We start from the raw sequence: 22,890 nt of genomic DNA on the forward strand, positions 1-22,890 counted from the left end.
TAATCTCCCCTACCCTATCTGTAGCCATATCAATCTTCTGGTCTTTCTTAGAATTACCCTTCTGCTTTAAGCCCTTCCTGCATCTCTAAGTTTCAAACTTTCTGCATACTCCGTCACTGTCAGTCTCCACTGGCTCCTTTCTTCAGGTGGTACACACACCCAGGCTGACCCCAATCCCTTTAATTATAGCTTCAAGTGGTTTCCCTATCTCCTTTCTCGGTTTGATCTTTTTGAAAAGAGTCTGCACATGTCATGTCCACGTTCAATGTTCAGCCAGGTAGTGAGCTAAACCAGCTGAAGGACCTAAAAGGGTTTATTGGAAAACAAAATGTACCTGGGAGTGGGGCAGGAGGTCTATTATTTAAACAGAATCTAGATGCCAAGACCACTAAGGGTAGATGGGTTGTGGCAAGTAGTGGCAGAGTCAGGAAGAGGACCAGTCTGTGGGGTTAAATGCACCGTGCAGGCTGGGTGCAAGTCCCAGGGAAGACGTAGGGAGGGGACTCTGTCCAGCCAAACCAGGAGAAGGTGCAGGGTTGGAGCCTCTATTATCCAGCTGTGCATGGTTGCTCTTGCTGGGGGGGACAACCAGGCCCCTCCCTTACAGATGAACTTGCCTGCCCAGACTTTTCTGTTCAGTGGTGAGGGCTCCAACCCTATACTTAATGGACGATACTCAGAAAATAATTGGGGTGCCCCAGTAGCTCAGTAGGTTAAGCATCTGACTCTTGATTTTGGTTCAGGTCATGGTCTCACAGTCTGTGAGATCGAGCCCCGTGTTGGGCTCTATGCTGGCAGCACAGAGCCTGCTTAGGATTTTCTCTCCCTCTCCCTCTCTCTCTCTGCCCCTTCCCCACTTGTTTTCTCTCTGTTTCAAAATAAATAAACGTTAAAATTTTTTTAAAAAAGAAAACAGTTAACACTTAGATGCCTACAATAAATCAACATTTCTTTTTTTTTTTTTTTAACAAATCAACATTTCTAAATAAAGTAACATTGAGGTGAAATAACCAAATTAATTCTTTCAAATTATTTTTTCCCTGAAGATATATTCCCTTTGGACTATATATAACTAAAAATCTGCAAACCTACTTTCCAAAAATAATAAATGCCAACACTTTCGCATTCTACTAGGAGGGTGAAACTGTTAAGAGCATGCTCTTGGGAATCAGACTGTGATATACAGAAGAGTACACGCACACCCACAGACATACATCAAAACAAAAGTCTGCATCTTAATGCTGGAAACTGTGACGATCTTATCTTACGTAGCAAGGGGATATTAAAGTTGCAGATAGAATTGAGATTGCTAATTGGATGGCCTTAAAATGGGGAGAGTATCCTGGTTTATGCAGGGAAGCAATGTTATCAAAGGCTGTTAAAGTATCTGAGAGAAGCAAAGGAGCAGGGGAGAGTGACGCAGTGTGAGGACTCAACACCTTTACTGGCTTTGAAGTTGGAGAAAGGTGGCCAGGAGCCAAGGAAGGCAGGAAGCCTCTAGAAGCTGGAGAAGGCACAGGAAACATTCTCCTCTAGATCCTCTAGAAAGGAGCTCAGCCCCACTGACACCTTCATTTTAGTCCAGTGAGACCTTCATCAGACTCGTGACCTATAGAAATGTAAGGTAATAAACTTGTGCCGTTTAAGCTGCTAAATTTGTGACAATTTGTGAATGGCAGCAGTAGAAAATTAATAGTGACTACATGATTCACATCCTGACTGTCATTTACCGCCTGTGGACTTAAGGAACATTACTTAATTTTTCTATTCCTGTTTATCTGTAAATAAGACTAATAATACTATCTGCTTGAGGATGAAATGAGATGAGATAATATATAAACTATTTTGAATAATGACAGACACACAGTAAATGCTCAATGTTAAATGTGGCTATTGTTATTTCATTGTTGCTTTGAATTTACCCTTCTCTTTGATTTTTATCCCAAGATTTTACCCAAGAACCATACTTCAAATACCTTTATCCTATATCCACTTAAACAGCACAAGACAAATACCTACTAAAAGATTAATACCCTCGAAGTTATGAATTGCCTGAAAACCTTCTTAGAGTGTTTTGTTTCTAGCTTTGAACATGTAACTCATCTTGCTTGTTCCTAACTTGCTGGAACAAGCCGTGGGAACACCATTTTTTAAAAAGAACTTTGCTACTTCTTGAGGACTTAATTACAGAGCTGCTGGTTGATGAGTTTGCATTTTAAACCAAGACCTTGAAATAAACACAGTCATTTCAGCTCTTGATAAAACCCAGTGAAAGTGCATTCACTGATTAGCCTGTCGCCCTAGGACTCAGCCATGACAATGGGATAAAATTAGCCACACTTGCCAAAGACCTGATACCCATTACAGATTTTGGCAGTTTCTGAACTCTTAATTCTTTCTGAAGTATACTGCATTTGATATATTTAGTGTGTTTACAGGACATCTAGGCATTTTATTTGAAAAGTGTAATAAGTGTTTGCAATATGTGACTTAAATAATTTATATTTTCACAAGACAGAAGTTTTTTTACACACCTAAAACATAAAGTCCTTTTATTTTTACTAAGTCCTGGGATCCACTAAGAGGTCACAATCCTAAACAACATCCTTCTTCATGCCTACAAATCATGAAAAAGATCTGGTCTTGCATTGGTCTGAAGAGTCCCATGCTCCTACTCTTTATGGTTAACAACAGGAGACCCTTTTATTACGATTGACAAAAATATACATAAAAAATATCAAATAACATTGTTCGGACAAAGATGTGATGAACCATACCTTTGGTAATTTCAATGGCTGGTGAAAGAGAATGGATTGAGCTTCCTTGTTTGCCATTAATTCATTCTTTCAACAAGTGTTTATTATGTTTATACAATGCCTCAGGAATTATGAAACTCTCTCAAAAGCTAAATCATGTATTGTTTAGGAATATACATATACATGTGATTAAATGGATTTTAAAACCCACAAAATTCAGAATAGTACCGCCTCCAGGGGAGATAAAGAGATGGGAAGGGTGAGGAATATACAGGTAGTCCCCAAGGGTATGGGTGTGTTGGAGTTCTGGAATAGGTGGTGGGTCCTCAGCTGTGCATATATATACATATATACACACATATATATATGTATATATATGCTTTACTTATGTTCTTTCGCTGTATCAAATACTCATTTTTAAAAAGAACAACCAATTCCTATTTTAAGGAGCTTATAGTCTTGTATAGTCTCCAGAGCTTGACTGTTTCTCATATCTTACATCATAACCATAGCCTCTCTCAACCCCGCCATCCCATATTTAAAAGTCTGTCACCATTTTTTAGGGGAAAAAAAAAACTACACGAACCCACATTTAAAAAAATCCTTAATTAAAAAGCATCATAAATTCACATGTGCTTCCCTATCCTGAGTTCAAAGGCCCCAAATCATCACTGTCTAATGAGAAAAGCAATAATGCACTTTTTTCTTTCTTACCTGTTTCCTGCTACTGGAGCTCAAGGCAGGGTCAGTCCCTGACATACCTTGTGTTTAACATAGTGTTACATAGTCGAAAGACAGGTTTGTAGACCAAGTTCTACCCTTAGCTCAGGGTGTGAATTTATGTAAGTAATTAAATATTCTGTGGGTTTTTAAAAAACTTTATCGCTGTCAAAATGCCCACATATATAACCTATCTCCCTGGGTCTATCAAATATAATTACAAATATGAAAGCATTTTGAAAAGTTAAGTGGTTTATTAAAGTTGAATACTATTATACGTATTCTTATTACAAATATATGAATTTAATAAACATTTATAAAGAAATGTGTTGCCTGTAATTCAACACAAATAAAAAGATAAAAAGAGCATAGTGGGGCCAAAAGAAGGTAGATTTACAATCAGAGAAGCTTTGGTTCAAACCATGGCTGTGTTTATTATTAGCTGTGTCATCTTTATCAAGTACATTTATTCTTTTGAACCTCTATTTCTCCACCTGTAAAGTGGGATAATAACACTAGCCTTATGGGGGGGCACCTTGGTGGCTCAGCCAGTTAAGCATCTGACTCTTGAATTCAGCTCAGGTCATGATCTCATGGTTCCTGAGACCGAGCACCAAGTTCGGCTCTGCATGGACAGCACGAGCCTGCTTGGGATTCTCTGTCTCCCTCTCTCTCTGCCCCTCCCCTTCTTGTGTTCACTCCTCTCTCTCAAAATAAATAAATAAACTTAAAAAAAAAATAATAGCCTTAAGGGATTGTTGAAAAGATTATCTAAAATATAACAGTAAATCCTACTATTCATCCAGTGGAAACGGAAACTGGTACAGCATCTGAAGAGAGATACATGGCAACATCCACCTCATCAAGTTGACATAGCCTTTGAACAAGCACTCCCAATTCAACAAGCCTATCGCACAGTCTCACACAACTATGAAATGACAATACATGCAGGGGCGCTTATTATAGGATTATAACAGAGGTTTAGGAATCATCTAAATACACAAGAATAAAACACATCCATACAATAGGAACTTATAAAACTATTAAAAAACCTGAGGAAGTTCTTTGTATATTTATATGGAATGACCTTCAGGAGAACTTGTTCAGGGAAAACCAAGTCACAAAGGGAAAAGTAGGTAATATACCACAATTTGTGCTTTTTTTAAAAAAATAGAAAAAATATAAGCTTAGTATCCATGAAATATTTCTCTGAGGACACACAAGGATGGTATCACTTTGAGGAGGGAGGAGAGAGGTTGGAGGCACCCTGTGTACCCTTCTTGACATTTCAAATTTGGAACCAACAAAGTTTACCACCTATATGATAAAGTTGAATGGATATATGGATGGATGGATGGATGAATCACAATATCTGGCATAAAGTAAGTGCTCAAAAACTCTTAGCTTTCACTCCCCACTCCTCTCCACCTAAATTATTTTAAAACTAAATGTATAAATTTTAACCCTTTACTAATTTTCCCTCCAATAATTGCAAATATTCAATTATTTAAATAAAAGAGTAAATCTGTCAGTTTAAAAAAAAATCCATATTTGCCTATGGCATCAGTTGCAGAAAACGAAATAGAACACTGTATCTTTCGGCAGATTCTGACTCTTTGGCAAAAAGAAAAAAAGCAAAACAAAAGCCCATTTCAAACCCAACGCAAACTCAAGGACATTGGCAATGAGAGAACAAGCTCAAACATCTCTGTACCTCCCTCCTCAAAGGGAACAAGGTGAACTCTCTTCCTGCAGAGCCTGAGCCACGTCATCATGTGAATTCAGCCTCCTTTCCCACCTGACCTTTACAGCCACTTTCCAGCAGCAAAATGAAATTTCCTGATTGAAGCGTCAATGAGGAAGGAAATGTTCCAGGAAAGGGAAGAGGCCAACAGACCTACAAACTCAATAACGCAAGTAGTTGGGAGGACAGACAAAGTAATTTGAATTTATTAACTTTTCCATTCTTCTATGATTAAAGTGATCTCCCTTTACCTATCCTTCTGCTCTCTATTTCTAGGACCATTTTTAGAATGCTTTTGGAGTCCTAAGAAACTAAAACAGGCTGGAGTTCGGTTGGTATTTCCTATTTCAGTTCTCAGACTCCCTGCCTTTTCAGTACCTTCCCTTTCTTTTGACTTCATTTACTATATCCATCATGCTTTTGCAGCTCATTATGTGTTTAATCTTGAAAACATGCTTAAGGATATAGAACTGTACATGATATAGGACACTGAAAAGGTAAATAATAACCCCAGACAAGAATGTTGAAAGTAAAACAGTGCAGCCTGCCATAAAAGTCAAATGCATGAGAACAGTAGATGCTATGGGCCCCTAAAGGAGGAAGTTGCTGTGGTCTTAGGGAACTGGAAAGGTTTTATGAAGGAAGAAATACTATTGGGCACCAGAGAACTTGGATAATGGAATGAAGAGGTGAGGACATCCCAGGTGGGAGAAACAGTGTGAGTGGAGGTATGGAGAATGGAAAACCTGAACCACATTAGGCCAGGAGTTGTCAGTTTGGGGCGGTATTTCCCAAAGTGTGTTTACGAAGAAGCACTTTAAAGATCAAAGGGAAAATGAATAATAATCAAGGAGACACAGATTTCCAAAAAAATGGGTTATTATCCATGTGAAGATAGATGTAGATGCCAAATTCTTAGACTTAGGCAGGCTCATTAATTTAAAATGAGAGTTTTGTTTTTCATTTGGAGTATAAGAACAAATAAGATAAATTTGGGATAATTAAAAACTTGGTTTTTCCAGCTATCATAATATTTTTATATGCTATTAGTATCATTCCATCTGTGAGAAAAGACTAAAAATAAAGACATCCAGCAATTAGTATTATCAAGGCCACATAATTTCTTTCCTTCCTCAATCTAGTGCCCTCCCTCCTTAAGTTGGTGATTCTTAGTATCATCAAATGTGCATTTACTTTACCCAGATTAGTACAAAGTTTCAGGCTTTCAGTACAAGTCCTTTCTAATTTAATATCTCTCCAAATCCTTTGAAAGACCTGTGCTGTCATTTTGGTTTCTTTTCTTCTAATTATCCATGAATGCTGGATTTATGTTCCTATTTTTCAACAATCTAGCATAGTCTTATAAAATGTAGCCCAGCATATAGCTCCAGAAATAGTTAGACAATGAAGAATTTTCAAACCTAGGGCAGATAAAAACTACAATATTACTCTCCATTCCATGATTTTTTTTTCATCTCTGTTGTCATCAATTTAGTCAAGAGTCCTTCAGTATGAATTCTCAACATAGCAGTAAATTTGTTTCTGTTCTTTCTATCCATACTCATGTCTCTGGGGCAAATGTGAAGGTCAACTTTTGCCTTTATTACTTCAAGGGTGGTTCTGCCCTGAATCACCATGTACCACTGTACTTTCATTTTTTTTCCCTCAACAAGAGGAAAAAAATCTATAGCCCCACATAGTTACTCGCTGTTTCTAAGGTATCATAACATGTGAGGTCAACTTCTGTTTTTGAAATACTGGAAATTTTGGAAACATTCACAATTATTAAGATGAAAAGCAAATGTATGGCTAAAATTTAGAGATTTTTTTAAAAGATATTTAATACTTTTAAAGTTTTGTCAAACATCAAGGGGTATCCAGTCGTTTATTCTTTTAACAAATATTTATTGATTCCTTGAATGTGCTAGTCAATATGGACTAGAAGCTGAGGACACAGCACTGAACCAAATACTAGCACCTGTCCTCATGGAAATTATATTCCAAAGAAGAAGCAGGTAATAAATACAAACAACACATGTCATATTGTAAGAAAAACTGAGTCAAAAGGTAGAGAGTGCCTGAAGAGAACACAAGGAAGTTCTCTCTCAGGACATAGCATCTGAGCTGAGACTGGGGGATGAGAAAAAGACATTCATGTTATGGGGTTGGATCAGGACAAACTTCCAGGCAGAAGGAATACAAATGCAAAAGCCTGGAGGCTGGAAAAAGTTCCTCAAAGTCAGGAGTTAGGAAGGAGGCCGCTGTGGTTAGATTGCTATTTTCACTCATCTCTATAATCACACATATGCCCAGTTCAGAGACATTATTTCTTGTTTTCACTTAATGCACCATTTTAGTTCCATGTTAAGTAACTGACTTCTTCACTGTAATTATGACTGTGTTTTTCTTATGCATTTGGATCTTTGGAATTCTCTGAATGAATCTGTCTTTAACAATAGAGAAGCCTTCTGAGAGCCAGTATATTAAAAAGCATCAGCTACCATTCCAGTGGTCAGGAAGAGTTAATAGACCTCCCAAAATGTCCAGTTCACTGCCAAGAAATCCTGTATACCCTGAGAGAATCTGGCTGGGTATTTGCAGCCAGCTGGTATTGAAAACTAAAACCCATTGTGTAGAACTGGCCAGTATGTTTTAAATATAATACAACTAATCTAGGTTTTAAACGCATACACACATTGAATTAGACTATGCTAATCTTTGCCTTTGAGTGCCCTGGTTTTAATCACATTTCAAACTAACAAAATGTCATGTAAAAATGGAAGGAGCAGGGCTTGATTGTCCCTTTTGAGCTCAGCAGGATCCTGGTGTCTGCTCCATCTGCTTCCTGTAAGCACTGGGCCAATCAGAAATCAGTCAGTCTGAAGATAACAAAATGCTGACTGCTTCCCCAGTCCTGCTCCAGTTCTCTGGCAAGTGGGAGAAGAGCTTCCTTGGCAAGGAATGGGGTAATCATTGAGAGGATGGACTTTGATGCCTGGAAGACTTACGTACAAATTCTAGGCTACCATTCACTGGCATTAAGACCTCAGTTCCTAGGTAACTGACCTGACCTCTCCAAGCTTCACTTTTAGTAACTGTAAAAGAAGTATGATAACTATGCACTTGATTCATTGTGAGAATTAAGTATGAGACTGTGCCACACATTCTTATGTGGCATAATAAAGTATATGTAGCACACAAATACTTACGTGGCGTAAGTAAACTCTGTGGCACACAGTAGGTGTTCAACAGTAGCAGATATCATCTTTATTAGTCTTAACAATAAATTCCATTCTTCGGGTGAGTAGAGAAACACCTCCTAAGCAATTCCCAATCCATAGAGATGTGGCAGGTACTGAAGGCATATAAGATAAGCAACCTACCAAGGCTATCTTGTACCATCAAGATGGTACAAGATCCAATTTATTCCCCTTATCTATGTAGGGACCTCAGGAAGACCATTGACCTAGGGACCCTCACTCTTTTTTTTTTTAATTTTTTTTAACGTTTATTTATTTTTGAGACAGAGAGAGACAGAGCATGAACGGGGGACGGTCAGAGAGAGGGAGACACAAAATCTGAAACAGGCTCCAGGCTCTGAGCTGTCAGCACAGAGCCCGACACGGGGCTCGAACTCATGGACCGCAAGATCATGACCTGAGCCGAACTCGGCCCCTTAACCGACTGAGCCACCCAGGCGCCCCCTAGGGACCCTCATTCTTAAGGGAGGTGATTCCAACACGATCTATCTACTGTCCTGTGCTTTCTTTCCAAAGGTATTTTGGTCTTTTTTGGATTCCCATGTGGGAAAAAGAGTAACTGGCAGCAACTTCACTTCCCCTACCAACTCTAAGACAGCTCTGTTAAACCTCTGTCCCCTGGGTACTCGGTGACCTCAAAGTTATAGAGAAAAAAAAAAAATACCTGCTTCTAATACAATAAAAAAGCCTAGAATGTCCTGCCAAGAAAACACTACAAACACTTGAAACTTACAAATGATTTCAGGTACTCATCACCTGATGGCGTTATTTGCTGTTTGTAACTCAGTAACAGTCAGCCAATTTTATAAATGCCTCTTACTCTTCCCATCAAAGTAGATTCTGTTAAAATGCCAGATTTTCTACAACAAAATAATACAGGACTTGAAATATTACTTTAAAGCAAGAACAGAGAGAAAAACATTTCCTAGGCATTTTGAACATCCCTCTACTCGATGTACACACCTTCTTGAAGCCTTGATGGTAGGCTTCGGAAGGCTAGATCTCAGCAATGGCAACAGTGGGCTCTACCTCTGGATCCAGCTGCCTTAGGCCTGGACATGAGAACAGCAACGGGAAGCCTCGAATAGTTGGCTGTCTTCCAACACCTTGTAACCCCTTGTTGGCCTCTGTCCCAAGGCTTTAGCCCCAGTTTGGTGATGGGTTATTTGAAAGTCACCCTCCAGGATAACTTCTCAACAGAGTGGTCCCTGGGCCAGTGGAAACACTTGAGTTTATGGCAGTGGTGGAGTCACTGCCAGAGATTCTGCCTCTCCCTGACCTCACTTCCGGCCATTCAGCTCCTTACTCCTTCTTGGCTTTCTTTCAGTTCTTCTCATACAACTTGCTCTTCCCTGACTTAATTCTTAGCACATGCAGTCTTTTCTAATTTGAATGCTTTTCCCCAGATCAGCTACACTCTTTGCAGGGCCCACAGCTAAGTTAAAAAAAACAGGCATTCTTATTCAAATTTCATTAAGAATTTCAAGATGGTGACAGCAGAGCTTTACATTAAGTATGGGACCCTTCTAAGCATGGGGACCTAAGCAAATGCATAGGACTTAACGCTCACAAAAACTGGTCCCGTGTTTCTTCTGCTCTTTACATAGTTGGCTCATCATCACTGATGTCATTATTTCTAGTTATTCTTTCTCAGTTTTTTTTTTTCTTTAGAGCACTTGTCACAATCTTAGATGTTAAATAATTAGCTTACTTTTTTTGGGTTTAGCTCCTGCCCACCCAACCCATTTTAGGCTGTAAGCTGCATAAGGGCAGAGGTGCTATTCAGTCTTAGTCACATGGATCTCCAGTGCCTGGAATATGTCTGGCATAGTAGGCACTTAATGAATATATCCTGCATAGATGGATTAATTTATGCGTTGTTGGGTTTTTGTTGTTGTTGTTTTGCTTTCAGCTTCAAATTCTTTTAATAATTGAAATCTTCAGTGCATGAAATAGCTTTCGACTTGTCAGAGAGAAAGCAAGAACCTGTAAGAGTAATCGTGCCTGAGTTGAGTTAGTGTCATAGAGTTCTCTTCTCATCTGAGAAATGGTCTCTTATTTCCCCAGAGATAGCTTGCTTTCTAGTATGACGTCATTGCTTTTATGATTTCTGATCTACCCAAATTTCCAGATTTTTCTTGTATAAAGAAAACATCCCAGTCATTCTATGAGGTGTATTTAGAAAAGTAAGAGATGGATATTATGATGTCTCTGTGGGAGAAGTGAATGAGGAATTATTCTGACACCAACTGGTGTGCTGTGGACTGGGGTACAATTCTGACAGTAACCACCCAGAATTAGCACAGATCCCACAGATTAAAGAGCCCAGTACCCAAAAAGACACTTCAAATACCAGCTGTAAGTGGAGTCCCCAAGCCACCCACACTTTTGACCAAGTGAGATGGTCGTGAGTTCTCTGTGGGAGAGAAGGACAGGCCTCTCAAGCAGTGGCTTGAGAGAGTAGAGAAAGAAAATTGGCATGGGTTTTTATTGCAGTTAGGGGATTGAATCTCCTGCAAATGTCAAAGGAGGAAACACAGGACTTTCTTCTCAACTAGTGCAGATGTAGGGCACAATGGGAAGGGGGAAGGTGACACTTAAAAGTGGTTGGCAGTCAAACATCAAAATATGGAGTCAGATTTGTCATTACACACACTAAAGTAGACAGAATGTTCTCTGCGTCCCCATTGACACATCACATAGTTTCAAAATTTGTCATGCAATTTCTTGTTTCTTCTAAACTTCTTCCCACTTTCCCACCCCCATCAGATTATTTTGAGGTAAATCCTAAGCATCAGACCATTTTACTTATAAATATTTCACTATGAAGTAAAAAATACAGACTTTCCTTTAAAATTATACCTAGAATTCCATCATTAAACCCAAACAAATTGACAATAATTCCTTAACATTATCAAATATTCATTCTGTGTTCATATTTCTACAACTAGCCTATATTTTTTTAAGTTTATTTTATCAGAATTGAATCCAAAGAACATAATTACATTTAGTTAATATGACTCTTAAGTCTTTAATTTAGGTTCCTACTATATCTAATTATTTTTTTCCTTGCAAATGTGTTGCTAAAGAAACTAGGTTGTCTTATGGTCTTCTGTCTCTTTTAAACTGATAGTAGTATCTAGAAGCTTGATCACATTCAAGTTTAATTTTTTTTTCCTTTTTTGCAAGCCACTTTTCTGAGGTTGCTATAAACTTCTACAAGGAAGTACATGATATCCAAATGCCTCTTTTAAGTGATGCTAAGAACCACTGATGGTTGGTTCACAGATCCATTAATTCATTAAGGGCTGTAAAATGATGAATTCTTAATTCTATCATTTATTTTGCTTACTTAAAATACTTATGTAAGAAGGAACTTCTCTTTGCCAACCACTTGGTTACTTGTGGTATGGTTCTATAGGAAAATTAGAAGAACTGCTTGAGTTTTTCCCTATATTTCTCATTATTTATAATGAGTTGGTGACCTTGTGTCCTCAAAAGGCAATCTCTGAGTCTGTTGGAAGATTTATTAATTAATGGTTTTGAATACGTGGGTTTAAATATGTTTGCTTTTATTATTCTCATTATCAAATTTTACAACCTTAAACTAGTGAGAATCAGTTCAAGATGGTTTTTGAGTTCATTTGACATGATCCCAGTGGTCTTTGATAACTCTCTTATTTGTTGTGACAAAGCAAATCTTCAATGTTTCCTTGGACTGGACATTTCTCTAAGACATTCTTGTGCCTTTAGTTGGAAATGGTACTTAGAGACCAGTATCTGAAAGCTAAAATTACTTGTAGCTATTGGGTTGATATTATAGAATTGTTTACGTTTCTATTTTTGTATTTCCATTCTTATTTCAGATTGATTTTTTAAATTCTGCTCCCACTCACTAATTTGGTAGTTTTACAGTATTTTAATGTTCTTAAAGTGGTTATACCAGAGGTTGCAACAATCATCTTTAACTTACGTAAGTTTAACTTAAAAGAATATTTTAGCTCCTTTCAGATAATGAAAGGTTTTGATCCCATTCACTTCTTCTGTAAAAATATATACTATTGTTGTCTTATATAACTTTAAAGTATATGTATTTTGTTTATATGTTTATATAGTATTATTGTTTCATACTATCAATACTCATTTAGATTTACCTTTTTCAGTGCTTGTCATCTCTGCCTGCATCTTTAAGCTTTCATCTGGGATGTTTTTCTACCTGAAAACCTAGTATTTCCTTTAGTGCAGATCTTCTGGTTATGAATTCTGCCAGTTTTTATTTGTCTGAAAAAGCATTTATTTTATCTTCATTTTCTTTAGGCTGGAAATTATTTTATTTCAGTAATTTGGAAAATACTGCCCAACTGTGTTCTAGAGTCAATTGTTTTTCTAAACTTTGTCTTTTTACTCTGCTTACTTTATTTTGTTTTGTTTGCAGTTTCAAGTTTTTATTTAAATTCCAATTACTTAATATATAGTATAATATTAATTTCAGGAGTAGAATTTAGTGATTCATCACTTACATATAACACCCAGTGCTCATCACAACAAGTGCCCTCCTTAATCCCCGTCACCTATTTAACCCATCGCCCCAAGAACCACCACCTCCTTAGCAACTCTCAGTTTGTTCTCAGCTAAGGGTCTGTTTTATGGTTTGCCTCTTTTTCCCCCATGTTCATCTGTTTTGTTTCTTAAATTCCAAATACGGATGAATATGTCATCATCTGTTGTTTCCTGTGTTGTTAATTTTAACTATTCTGACAGATGTGAGGTGATATCTTATTGTAGTTTTGATTTGTATTTCCCTCCTGATGAGTGATGTTAAGCATATTCTCATGTACCTGTTAGCCATCTGTATGTCTTCTTTGAAAAAATGTCTATTCATGTCTTCTGCCATTTCTTGACCGGATTATTTGTTTTTTGGGTGTTGAGTTTGGCAAGGTCTTTATAGATTTTGGATACTAACCCTTTCTCTGATATGTCATTTGCAAGTATCTTCTGCCATTCCATAAGTTGCCTTTTAGTTTTGCTAATTGTTCCCTTTGCTGTGCAGGAGGTTTTTATCTTGATGAGGTCACAGTAGTTCATTTTTGCTTTTGTTTCCCTTGCCTCTAGAGAGGTGTCTGGTAAGAAGTTGCTACAGTCAAAGTCAAAGAGGTTGCTGCCTGTGATCTCCTACAGAATTTTGATGGTTTCCTGTCTCACAGTTAGGTCTCTCATCCATTTTGAGTTTATTTTTGTGTATGGTGTAGGAAAGTGATCCAGCTTCATTCTTCTGCATGTCACCATCCAGTTTTCCCAATACCATTTGTTGAAAAGACCATCTTTTTTCAATTGGATTTTCCATACTGCTTTGTAAAACATTAGTTGGCCATATACTTGTGGGTCCATTTCTGGGTTTTGCATTCTGTTACATTGATCTATGTGTCTATTTTTGTGCTAGTACCATACTGTCTTGACGACTACAGCTTTGCAACATAGCTTGAAGTCTGAAGTCTGGAATTGTAATGTCTTCAGCCTTGCTTTTCTTTTCCAAGATTGCTTTGGCTATTCAGGGACTTTTGTGGAACCATACAAATTTTAGGATTTTTGGTTCTAGTTCTGTGAAAACTGCTGGTGGTATTTTGATAGGGATTCTATTAAATCTGCAGATTGCTTTGGGTAGCACAAACATTTTAACAATATTTGTTCTTCCAATCCATGAGCATGGAAGATTTTTCCATTTCTTAGCATCATCTTCAATTTCTTCCATAAGTGTTCTATAGTTTTTCAGAGTACAGATTTTTACCTCTTTGGTTAGGTTTATTCCTAGCTTCCTTATGGATTTTGATGCAATTGTAAATGGGATCGATTCCCTGATTTCTCTTTCTGCTGCTTCATTATTAATGTATAGAAATGCAACAGACTTCTGCATGTTGATTTTTTATCCTATGATTTTACTGAATTCATGTATCAGTTCCAGCAATTTTTTGGTGGAATCGTTCTGGTTCTCTAGAGTATCATGTCCTCTGTGAATAGTGAAAGTGACTTCTTTCTTGCCAATTTGGATGCCTTTTATTTCATTTTGTTATCCAATTACTGAGGCTAGGACTTCCAGTACTATGTTAAATAACAATGGTGAAATTGGACACCCCTTTCTTGTTCCTGACTGTAGAGGAAAATCTCTCAGTTTTCCCCCATTAAGAATATTAGCTATGGGTCTTTCATATAGGGCCTTTATGTAGTTGAGGTATGTTCCTTCTATCCCTACTTTGTTGAGAGTTTTTATCAAGAATGAGTGCTGTGCTTTGTAAAATGCTTTTTGTGCATCTATTGCAAGGATCATACAGTTCTAATCCTTTCTTTTTATTAATGTGGTGTATCATGTTGATTTGTAAATATTTAACCCCCCATGCAGCCCAAAAATAAATCCTACTTAATGGTGGCGAATGACTCTTTTAATGGACTGTTGGATTCAATCGGCTAGTATTTTGTTGAGAATTTTTGCATCCATGTTCATCAGGGATATTAGTCTATAATTCTCTTTTTTAGTCAGGTCTTTGTCTGGTTTTGGAATCAAGGTAATGCTGGTCTTGTAGAATGAGTTTGGAAGTTTTCCTTTCATTTCTGTTTTCTGGAACAGTTTGAGAAGAATAGGTATTAATTCTTTAAATGGCTGGTAGAATTCCTTTGGGAAGCCGTCTGTTCCTGGAATTTTGTTTGTTGGGATATTTTTGATTAATGGTTCAATTTCTTTGCTGGTTAAGGGTCTGTTCAAATTTTTGATTTCTTCCAATTTCCATTTTGGTAGTTTATGTTTCTAGAAATTAATCAATTTCTTCCATATACATGGAGGTTAAAGAATATCCTATTAAAGAATGAATGGTCAACTAACCATGAAATTAAAGAAGAAATTTTAAAAATACATAGAAACAAATGAAAATGAAAACATGATGGTCCAAAAACCTTTGGAATGCAGCAAAAGTGATCATAAGAGGGAAGTATATAGTAATACAGGACTACCTCAAGAAGAAAGACAAATTTAAAAAACACAACCTAACCTTACACTGGAAGGAGCTAGAAAAGGAACAACAAATGAAACCTAAATGCGCAGCAGAAGAAGGGAAATAATAAGGATTAGAGCAGAAATAAATGATACAGAAACAAACAAAAACAGTAGAACATAGCAATAAAACCAGGAGCTGGTTTAATAAAATTTATAAACCCCTAGCCAGACCTATCAAAAAAAGAGAGAGAGAGAAAGAACCCAAATAAATAAAATCATGAATGAGAGAGAGATTACAACCAACATCTGAGAAATACAAAAAATTATAAGAGAATATTATGAAAAATTATATGCCAACAAATTAGGCAATACTCTGCTTTGTAAGAGATTTTTATCTTTGACATTTCTTTTCAGCAGTTTTAGTATCATGTGTCTAGCTGTGATTTTCTTTGAATTTACCTTGCCTGAGGCTTGTATTGCTTGTCAAATCTATGGCTTGATGTCTTTCATCAGTTTGGGAAATTTTTTCAGCCATTATCTCTTGAAGTATTTCTTCTGCCCCTTTCAATTTTTCTCCTTCTTCTGAGATTTCAATGAAACATATGTGACTTTTTTCTATATCTTTTTTTACATCTTTCTCTTGTTTTAGAATTCCCAACCTCTTGTCCCTTCATTCTAGATGTTTTCTCTTACCTGCTGCTCTGTTTATTAATTCTCTCCTGGGTAGCACATGATCTTCTAAGTCAAACCCTTGTGTCATTAATTTTAGATACTATATTTCTCATTTCTTTTCATTGAACTTCCCATTCTTTGCAAAAGTTATTGATCTTGTCTTTTATCTCTTTAATCAAATTATACACATAGTTTTGAATTCTATTATCTAGATTCTCTGTGAATCTGTTTCTGTTTGCAGTTTTTAATTATACTGTCTAGTTTCCTGATACACCTTTTATTTTTTATTGAGTGCCGGATATTGCACATTAAAAATAATAGATGCAACTTGAGCCCTATAAGAATACAATCTTTTTTCCCAAGAGAATTCATTTTACTTCTGGTAGAGACCATGAAAACTGCAATTTTGGATTTGCTTAACACACAAAGGGATTAAAATTATTTGAATCACCTGGGCTTTAGTACCTGAGAACATTGGTCTAACTTCTATACACTCTTACTTGGGTAATGGATGCATCTACGGGGTGCCAACCCAGTACCTAGGAGTTTGTCAGGGACCTTCTTGTTTTCATTCTCCCCGCCACCCAGTCACATGATTTTGTTAAAATATTGCTCAGCTTTCCAGGTCCTCAACCCATGTTTCTGAACATGGCAGGCAAAGCTGTGGCAAAAACAGCTCAAAAATTCTGAGCTCATCCCTCTGGATTTACTATCCTGGATCTTAGTCCCATAATTCTTTGCAGCCTTGGTGGTTCTCTGATACTTTCAAAAAGGTTATTTTAATATTTTTGCACCCATTTTAGTTGTTCTTAATGGCAATATTAGTCCAAATTATCGTTTCAGTCTCTATTGGAAGCCAAAGGCTGATGTCTATGCTTTTAGATTGCTAGTACAGCTATGGTAAAAGTTAATTAAAGCTGTTCTGTAAACTAAAAGAGTACTCAAAAATCTTAAATCTGAAAAACTGATGGTACATTAAATGATTTGAGGTGATGGACTTTTGTATTTTCACAATTATATATTAAGTGCTAAAAATTTCTTTGTGGTAAGTTAAAAAATGAGTTGATTTGAAGAAAAACATTAATGAGAGAGAAGTCGGTGCCTTAATGTGGCAAAAATCATTGATATCTTTCACATATAACTGCAGTTTGACAGTCTGAATTTTAAAAATTGATCATTGGCAAATAAAGAAATGAGAGAGAGACTCCTTTCCTGGCTTTATTCAAAATATAAATTAATTATTCATTTTAGTTCCTAGCTTCAAGCCAGCTACATTTTCAAACTACCTTAAATAAACGTTCCAAGACATACAGACAGCAAAAACTTTGCATAGGAAATGAATACTTTAGGAATAGCTAAATCTATAAGTTTATAGAGATTTGCCTTAGAAGTATAGTATAACTGATACTTTCTTGCAAGGGTATGTATTACTGATTCCTCCAAGAAATCCACTAAAATAATGCAAACATTCCAGAAGATCCTCCCTCCCAGAGGAAGACAGGAGAAAAATATGGACAAAGACTAGACAGAACAAGCTCTGCAGGAGCTTTAGAAATGCTTTCTATTAATTTTATTTGAAAAGGTCCCAGTTCCTTTTTCTTCTACCAACTATACTTCTGGAATTCTTTCTCCAACTTCCAGATTGCTCAGCATCAAATTTCGCTTGATTAATGTGATATACATGTTGTTTTTGCCCTCCAGTATCCCTCTGGAAAAGTCACCTCTCCCCCACCCTTCATGTGCTCCTAGTTGGGCTATCAATCATTGTGTTCCTGTAACCCTAGTGGGTTGGGCACACACTGGGTATATTAGTTTCCTATTGCTGCTATAACAAATGATTACAAGTTTACTGGCTCAAACAATACACATTTATTCTCTTACAGTTCTAGAGAGCAAAAGTTCTAAAGTCAAGGTGTCACCAGGCTGCATTCCTTCTAGAGGCTTTGGGGGAAAAATCCATTTCCCTGCTTTTTCTAACTTCTAGAGGCAGCCTGAACTCGTTGCCCCATGGCCACATCCTCCACCTTCAAAGCCAGAAGCATAGCCTTTCCAATCAGGCTCTCTCTGACCTTGGATTCCACTCTGCCATTTCCTTCTCTATGATTCTGCCCCTCTTACCTCACCTTTATAAGGAACCCTGTGACTACACTGAGCCTATCAAAATAACACAGGGTAATTTCCCCAGCTCAAAATCCTTAATCGCATCTGCAAAGTCCCTTTTGCTTAATATGGTAACACATTCATAAATTCCAGGAATTCAGCCTGCCACATTGGGTCAGTTTGGGTCAGTTTGAATACTCAGGCCACAGAGATTTTTGAAGAATGAGCTCACAGCCCAATCAGAGACAATGAAAGAATTTTCAAAGGTTGATATGTGGATGTTGAGAAATTCATCTCTTCCTACCAGTGTTGTTTATCAAAACTGCTGTGAATGTCCATCTTGCCTGACACACGGAAAGAGATTAGAGCAGACTCCAGTCAGTCTGGAACAATCAGAAGCAAGGAATGGACAGGTGCAGGGGAGAGACTGGGGAAGGCCACACCCCTAGAAATGTCCTTAAACTTCCCTTACCAAGTAGATTCTGAAATAGTGTCTCCACCCACAAACATCTCAGTACCATGGTTCAATTCATTCTCTTATTGGTTAAGCAAGTTTGAATGTTTTTTTTTTTCCCTTACTCATTTAATTGCTTATCTATAAACTGATCTCTAAATTCTAGGTCAAAAACCCCTGGTCAGTATATTACTCTGGCTTAAAAGATCAAACTAATCATAGGGAAGACCTTATTTTGTATTCAAGCTTTTTGTGGTTAGAATTTCTGCTGCTTTTCTCCACATGAGAAAGAAAGGAAAAGAAAAGGATACATGCAGCATCTTTCCAATGGAAATATAATAGCAACTTTCCTCCTATGCTAAAGTTCTCCTCAGTAGCAGACTTCTTTACCAATTACCTTTGTTTTTTTAGCTTTAATTTTCTTTGCAGAAGGACTCATTTGTTTAATTATCCACTAACACTCATTTCTGCATGAGTGGAGATACTGGCTATAAGGAGCCCTAAGTCGTTTCCTAAAAGAGATGTATTCTTTGTAGAAAACACAATTCTAAACAACATTTAAGTATGGTTTTTTGGTGTTTTTTTTTTTTGTAGAAACATTAAAATTGCTTTCATCATAAGATGCAATACTATTTTTCGCCATATAGGGATCTTCTTCATAGACTAGCTTACTCCATGGAGAAATAAATGTATTAAGTTTGGATCAATTATCAGCTACACAGATCTATGCGCCTCTCCCCACTCCAACACACACACACACACACACACACACACACACACACACACACACGACTATAAAATTTTCAGCCTTCCATATTCTTAGTAACATTTCTAAGTCAAGATTACTTTCCACTTGTGATTTATAAGGTTTATTACATAACCAGCTTCATATATCTACTTCAAAATTTAAACAACCTGGGACTGCCGGGAGGTCTAGTCTGCTTTCCGTGATGACCCTGGAAACCACTCAGACCAGACAACCAGTCACTGCCACCAATGAATCTGGCTCCATTGCCAGCATGTTTGCTGTTAGTTGACAACATTTTTATCTGACTTCTGCTAAAATTAACCTCACTTGGAATACAGTCTTTCTGTTTCATCAGTATAATTACTGGCCCTCGAGTGCCTTCCCAAAGCTGTTGTTTATAATGAATCATGTAGCAGAAAATATACAACTTTGTTCTTGAGAGCCAAGCAAAGACAATTCAATCCTATGGCAGAGAAAATGCAAAAGCAATCAGTATAAAAACCCAATGGTAAAGGCAATTTCTTCCTCTTTAAGTGAATCATTTTTTGGTGAAGGAAACACATGCACAACACACACACACGAGCCTGCACTTTAAAACATCTCTCATTCTAAAAATCAGTGACCGACATCTATTTGGTAGCTCATCTCATCCAGATTAATTATAAACTGGGTATATGTCATGGCACCATGACCATGACCACGAAACCATATGTCAGGGCAAAATGAGGAACTAGAGAGCTAATACTGTATCAGGAGTCATGAGAAGGGCTGATGTTTCTCCAAATGCTTTCTTTGTACTGGTAAATGACTGACATGTCACCATTAGTGCTTCATTCTTTCAATATAACAGCTGGATGTGGCTAAAGTGCAACACCCTTGGGGCAGGTTAGCATTCAAACTTCTTCTTCTGTGTGGAGGATGGACAGGTTCTTCCCAGCATCAAGTTTAGTTTGGAGCAGTAGCCTTCAACCCTGCCTGCACATTAAAATCACCTAGGAAGCTTTTACAAAACATGATTGAAAGGGTTCTACTTTAGACAAAGTGGATCAAAATCTCTGGGGGTGGGGCTTGGGCACCAGTACTTTTTAAAGTTAAAGTGCTCCATGTAACTTCCAATGTGGGGTTACGATTGTGAAGCTAGAGGGTTTCGATGAGAAAGGAATGGAGAAGATAGGGGCTAAGCATACAGTGTGAAGGCACAATGTGTGCACACTGACAAACCTCACCCAGGAAGAAAGGAATAAAAGAGGGAAAGACCTGAGAAGGCTGTCCACATGTGAAGGAGGGCTTGTCTATACTCCAAACACGCCCTCCACCCCCAAATCTGCCCATTTGCACTTTAGGTCTATCTGTTGGTGGGGAAGGGAGATGTGACCCAAGCCTTACCAGCTGTAGCCGTGAAACCCTCTGAAAAAGTGATTGCTTTGAGGAACCCAAACTGGACCAATCTAAACCCAAAATCCTTTAGATACAGAACTTTTACTGGAACTGTTGGGAAAGAAGCTCTTTTTCCAGTGAGAATGCTAAACTGCCAAGATGTGAGTCTAGATCTGCTAAGGCTTGCTGCTATACTGAGGGGAGAAGCTGCCTGAGAAGGCAGCCAACGTGGAAGGCTTTCCAGAAGGAAGAGAACCAATCCTAATGGCATTCTGTGAACACTGGATCTTACCTCACATATTACATAGACCACAGTGGTGGGAACCAATGAACTCTAATGCTTGAGTCATTTTGAGTTGAATTATCTATAAATTACAACAAAAAGAATTCTGAATAACAGACAAGTGGCAAAGCCCAAATGAGTCAATGAAATTGTCTAGGTTGCACTGTCAGATCTGTTACTGTCCCTACTCTTGGGGGAGACCTGGTTGAGTCAAAAGCGGTAAAGGTTACCCTAAGCTATAGAAAAGAAATTGAGATTTTCAGTGTTTCAAAGTAACTATGTTAGACTTTTCCTTTTATTTGAAAACAAATGTCAAAAAGAAGAATTGGTGTCTTTAACTAGGTCCCTAATTTTAAGAAAATCTAAACTTTTTTTGCTAATTGAGTTAAACTGAGCGAGATTAATTATAGCATCAGTTAATTTTTAGCAACACTTAACCTCCTATGGTGAATCAATCTCTGATAAAAACTTAGTTTACAACTTTAAGTGGAAAAAAAACCCCATAGTTTTCTGCAACAAACATTACAATAAATTGGGTTTCTATGTACATTAGTAGTCTAGTCTGGAATTTACGAGTTAACAATCCTTAACTACTCAAATCAGCATTACAATATTTTAGTAAAGCTGAATGTCCTTCATAGCAAACAGAGACAAATATACAATTTTATGGTAAGATATGGAATAAATTTATATGTAACTTACATTTTACAGTCACTGTTTTGAAAATATTTGTCACCTTCACCTTATCCATTTACCATGTAATGAATGGATGATTCAAGTCTGGTCATCTCAGATCTCATGGGTCAACAGACTCCCTTCTTTCCCAGCTCTTTATAAACAATTTCTAGTTGGAACTAGAAATCCATAACATTCAGTTATACTTTTTAACCAAAACTGATTTAAGTAAGGAATTATAATCATCTAATTTTACAGGTCTGTACTTGAAATGCCCCAGTCTTGTGTTTCCCCGTGAAGCAAGTAGATGCTAGTAGACTTTGATAAAGTTTTAGGGACAAGACTCCACAAGGGTGAAGGAATACACTTAGGAACAAACCATGTGAGTCAACAGGTCTCAGGAACAAGGCTACGCCACCACAGGTAGATGTGGGTGTGACAGGCCAAACCAATCATCTGCCCCCCCTCCTAATTGACACTCCTTACATTTGTTCAACATTTAATGATGTGTGATCTGGCAGTAGGCAGTTTTTGTTTATTTGTTGTTTGGTTCCATGTTATGAATGCTGCTGTTTTAATTTCCACTTGAGGTCATTGCTTTATGCAGCAGGAATGGGACTAATTAATGTGTCTGTCAGTAGGTAAGACGTTGCATATGGAAACCCGAAGTAACTGGTGCCATAATTCTGACTTATCCCAACTGTATCTTAACATGCCTTAAAAACTTGTGACCTGACTAACCTGCTCTCTGATCCTACCTTTGGCCCATCATTCCCGGTTTGGAGCAGGCCACCGCTTAGACTAAATCCTAATACTGGGGTAACTGTTGTCCTTGAGCCTCGAAATGTTTTCTCTGGCATTTCACTTCCTGAGGTAGGTGCATTCGGCCACTAATCCAAAGGGAGCTCGCAGAGCTGTACCTCCAGGTCATCTTCACTGCCTCTCATCCTGGCCTGTGCCTTTTATCCCATCCCATAGGCTCAGTAGGACCACAGCACATAGTCAGCCCATCTCTCACTCTGAACATTTCCCAGGTAGGAGTCACACACCTGTCCACTGTGTGCTTCTCACTTAAGGGGACACATAGCAAATTCTCCAAGTGAAACCCCTTTCTCCCTC

General features: G+C 37.6%; 1 long non-coding RNA gene across 1 annotated transcript in view; it reads left to right on the top strand.

Annotated features, from left to right (window-relative positions):
• Positions 1-5,129: 5,129 nt before the first annotated feature.
• Positions 5,130-22,890, top strand: part of LOC113603386 (uncharacterized) — a 28,485-nt gene continuing 10,724 nt past the window's right edge. Inside the window, exon 1 of the long non-coding RNA XR_003424964.2 lies at positions 5,130-5,414. This is a non-coding gene — a long non-coding RNA (uncharacterized LOC113603386). The remainder of the gene's footprint in view (positions 5,415-22,890) is intronic.

Source organism: Acinonyx jubatus, chromosome A1, assembly GCF_027475565.1.
Source record: "Acinonyx jubatus isolate Ajub_Pintada_27869175 chromosome A1, VMU_Ajub_asm_v1.0, whole genome shotgun sequence".
NCBI lineage: Eukaryota > Metazoa > Chordata > Mammalia > Carnivora > Felidae > Acinonyx > Acinonyx jubatus.